The 4,916-nt window shown below is 39.5% G+C and overlaps 1 pseudogene; it reads right to left on the reverse strand.

The window, feature by feature from the left end:
- Window positions 1-235: 235 nt before the first annotated feature.
- LOC112632468 lies at window positions 236-1,069 on the reverse strand (annotated as a pseudogene).
- Window positions 1,070-4,916: the final 3,847 nt, after the last annotated feature.

A 4,916-nucleotide genomic window follows, 5' to 3' on the forward strand; every position in this document is an offset into this window, starting at 1 on the left:
ATATTATTCTTTTTTTAAGATGGGGTCTCGCTCTATTGCCCAGGCTGGAATGCAGTGGTGCTATCTTGGCTCAACCTCTGCCTCCTGGTCCAAGTGATTCTTCTGCCTCAGCCTCCTGAGTAGCTGGGATTACAGGTGTGCACCACCATGCCCAACTAATTTTGTGTTTTTAATAGAGACGTTTTAGTATATTGGCCAGGCTGGTCTTGAAATCCTGACCTCAATATATACTATATTATTCTTTTTTCATCTTTAGTAAGCGTTCAGTCAGAGTCTCGATGTGATTTTCTTTATCATTTAGAACTTGTTCTGCGTGTACTTTGGAGTCTTCAAATGTTATTTTCTGTTTATTAAGTTCACTCACTTGTTCTTTCCATACTTCAGCTTCTTGAAAAAGCTGTTGCTGGCTTTCCTGAAGTTGAGAATTTTCATTCAAAGCATCTTGTATTGCTATCTTCAGTGGTTCTTCATTCATTTGAAATCTCTTGAAGGTCATTTTGGCTTCAGCTACTTGGGATTTGAGGGATTTTGACTCATCTTCTAGAAACTGTATTCTTTTGGATATATCCGCCATCAATTCATCTTGTTCAGAATGTGTAGATTTCTCTTCTTTTAACTCTTTTTCTAGAAAGAGTATTTCATGCTCAAGTTCAGAATTGGACCTGTTTACCTTTTCACAGGTTGCCTCCAAACTTTGTGCTTCTGTTGCCTCCTTCTCAGAGCTGGCATCCTCTAAAGATGACTCTACTTCATAGGCTTCATACTCTTTTTGAATAAGGCTAAATTTTTCAAGTAGTTTACATTTTTCTTCAATTAGTCCAGAAAGTGCTACAGCAAGCTTTTTCTCTCTTCCCACATAAAGCCGACTCCTAACCGATCTAAAACTTCTCCACAAGAAAAAGGGAACAGCAAAAAATCCAACGACAGCTGCACATATCACCAATTCCCATGGAAAACCGTAAGGAGTCGAATCTGGTCTCCTGCCTTCAGGCAGTGCTGCCGCAACCCTGCGTGGCTTCTCCAGGACCAGCCCCCAGTAAGGCTGAGGGGTAGCCCTGGGCTCCTTCATAGCGATATTATTTGTAGTATCTAAGGGAGCTATTACTCCTAATTTCGCAGTGGCCATACACCCTGTGATGATATTTTTTGTAATATATAAGAGAAATATTATTCTAGCATCACAGTGGGTTTGCACCCTATGATGATATTCTTCATAACATCTAAGAAGATATTTCTAATATCACAGTGAATGTACACCCTGTGTGTACTCTCTGTGATGATACATGTAATACCTAAGGGAGATATTACTCCTAATATCACACTGTGTATACACCCTGTTATGATATTATTCAGACTATCTAAGGAGATATTACTCCTAATATCACAGTGGGTGTACACCCTGTGATGATATTATTTGTAATATCTAAGGGGAACACTACTCCTAATATCACAGTGGGATACATCTGTGATATTATTCATAGTATCTAAGGGAGCCTTACTCCTAACATCACAGTGGGTGTACACCATCTGATGATATTTTTCATAAAATCTAAGAGAAATATTACTCTAATCTCATGGTGGGTGTACACCCTGTGATGATATTATTCACGACATCTAAGGAGACATTACTCCTAATATCACAACGGATTTATACCCTATATGTATATGCCTTGGTGATTTAGTACATAACACCTAAGGGAGATATTCCTGTTAATATCACACCGGATGTATACCCTGTTAGGATATTATTCATAATATCTAAGATGGTATTACTCCTAAGATCACAGTGGGTGTACACCCTTTGATTTTATTCATAATATCTTGGGGAGACATTACTCCTTATATCACAGTGGATGTATGCCCTGTGATGTATTCATAATATCTAAGGGAGGCATTTCTCCTAATATTATTTGTAATAGCTAAGCGTGATATTTCTTTTAATGTCACAGTGAGTGTACAGTCTGTGATATTATTTGTAACATCTAAGGGAGATATAATTTCTATGTGTCACAGTGGGTGTACACCTTGTGATATTATTCCCAATCTCCAAGGGAGATGTTACTCCTAACGTCATATTGGGTGTACACCCTTTAATATTTTTAGGAATATTCAAGTTAGATATTATTCCTAACGTCACAGTGGGTGTACACTCTGTGATATAATTCATAATATCCAAGGGAGATATTACACTTAATCTCACAGTGATTGTACACCCAGTGATATTATCGTAATATCCAAAGGAGATATTACTCCTAATATCACAGTGGGTGTACAGCCTGTGCTATTATTTGTAATATCCAAGGGAGATATTACTTCTATTCTCACAGTGGGCTTACACCCTGTGTGTAGTCCCTGTGATATTATTCATGATATTCAGGGGAGATATTATTCCTAATATCACAGTGTGTGTAGACCCTGGGTGTACATTCTGTGATATTATTTGTAATATCCAAGGGAGATACTACTCCTAATGACACAGTTGGCGTAATTCCTGTGACATTAATTGTCATATTGAAGGGAGCTATTACTCCTAATATCACAGTGGGCAGTGTCATGCCGTGTATGTACACCTGCCGTGATAGTATGCGTAATATCAAAGGGAGATATTACTCCTAATATCATAGTGGGGTTTGTTACCCACTGTGTGTACACCTACGGTGATATTATTCATAATATCCAAATCAGATATCACTCCTAATATCATAGTGGGGGGTGTTAACCACTATGTGTAACCCATGGTGATATTACTCCTAATATCCAATGTACATTTTACTCCTAATAACGCAGTGGCAGATGTTACACCCTGGGTGTACACTTGCAGTGATGTTAGTTATAATATTGAAGGGAGGTATTACTCCTAATATGACAGTGGGGGGTGTTACAGCCTGTATGTACACCCACGGTGATATTATTCATAATATGTAAGGGAAATATTACCCTAATATCACAGTGGGTGTACACCCTGTGATATTATTCGTAATATCCAACGGAGATGTTACTCCTAATATCAAGGTGCATTTATACCCTGTGATCTTATTCTTGATATTCAAGATTGATATTACTCCTAGTATCACAGTGTGTGTACACCCAGTGATATTATTCGTAATATCCTAGGGGAATATTACTGCTAATATCACAGCGGGTGTACACCCTGTGATATGATTCCTAATATCTAAGGGAGATATCACTCCTTTTTTTCTTCTTTTTTTTGAGACAGAGTCTCACTCTGTCTCCCAGGCTCTAGTGCAGTGGCCAGATCTCAGCTCACTGCAAGCTCCACCTCCTTGGTTTATGCCATTCTCCTGACTCAGCCTCCTGAGTAGCTGGGACTACAGGCTCCCGCCACCTCACCCGGCTAGTTTTTTTTTTTTTTTTTTTTTTGTATTTTTTAGTAGAGACGGGGTTTCACTGTGTTAGCCAGGATGGTCTCGATCTCCTGACCTCATGATCCGCCCGTCTCGGCCTCCCAAAGTGCTGGGATTACAGGAGTGAGCCACTGCGCCCGACCAATATTACTCCTTTTATCACAGTGTGTGTACACCCTGTGCATACACCCTGTGATATTATTCGTAATATCTAAAAGATATTGCTAAAAGGCTTTGCGCATGTTGGGATGAAAATGAGATGGAGGTCATGATCTTTTTAAGAGTGGAGAAGAATGAACACAAAATATCATTTTATAAAGTCAATTGCAGCATCTCTGTCCATGAAGAAGGAACTACTGGTTACTCAAGCATCTCCAGTACTTTTATCACAGCTGGCACAAAGGAGATATAAGAAAAAGTGCAAGGTGAGGTAAAAAAGGTAGGGCCTTATAACTATGTGTGGCATGCTAAGGACTTTTATCCTGAAGTCAATGGAAAGAATCATAAACAGGAAAGTAACACAGAAAGATCTGAGAAAGATCAATCCACAGGATACACTGGGGAGAGAAGATACTGAACACAGAAGAGCTAGATACACTATTATACTTGTTCAGGCAAGAAAGGTAAGGGTCTAAACTAGGGGCAGTGGAAGTAAGGTTGGTAACAGGTACAAACATGAGGGTTCTTCAGATGACTAGTACAGAAAAGGATGAAGGAGGGGAAGAGAAGGGAGTCAAGGATAGAGTTTTAAACTTGGACAATCAGATACTGCCCCTTACTATTGGAGGTTCCAGAGAGACAGAAGCAAGTCTGGTAGAGCTAACTGAATTTTGCAGGCGAGAAAATATATATTAGCCCTAGTATCAGAAACTAAAGCATAAAGCTTAAGTGTTAAGCCCATTATGGATTATCGCTTTTTGGTAAAAACCAACTAACTGGCTCCTTGCTGATAAGAAAGAAACTTTGCAAGAGTAAAACGATAAAAAGGCAAATAAATCTAATGATAAAGTTCGTCAAAAATTATTAGCAAGGTTTTAAAATATAGAAATAGCAATTTCTGAGATTGATAGTCAATATTTCTTCGATATTTTCCCCATTCACTAACTTTCAGGCATGGTTTGTACAAGTCAAGTCTTAGATTCCCTTCGGTGGAGTACAGCACAGTAAGCAAGAGTTCTGGCTTTAGCATCAAGCTTTGTTTGTTTTTGAGACAGAGTTTCACTCTGTCGCCCAGACTTGAGTGCAGTGGAACACTCTCGGCTCACTGCAACCTCCACCTCCCCAGTTCAAGTGATTCTCTTGCCTCAGCCTCCCTTGTAGCTGGGATTACAGGCATGAGCCACCACACCCGGCTAATTTTTGCATTTTTAGTAGAGACGGGGTTTCACCATGTTGGCCAGGCTGGTCTCGAACTCCTGACCTCAGGTGATCCACCCGCCTCAACCTCCCAAAATGCTGGGATTACAGGTGTGAGCCACTGTGCCTGGTCCTAAATTCTTATATTGACTGTGCCTAACTCAAGATGTTAAAATAAGAACACGATAATTTTTT

The sequence above is a fragment of the Theropithecus gelada genome, chromosome 10 (assembly GCF_003255815.1).
Source record: "Theropithecus gelada isolate Dixy chromosome 10, Tgel_1.0, whole genome shotgun sequence".
NCBI classification, from domain to species: domain Eukaryota; kingdom Metazoa; phylum Chordata; class Mammalia; order Primates; family Cercopithecidae; genus Theropithecus; species Theropithecus gelada.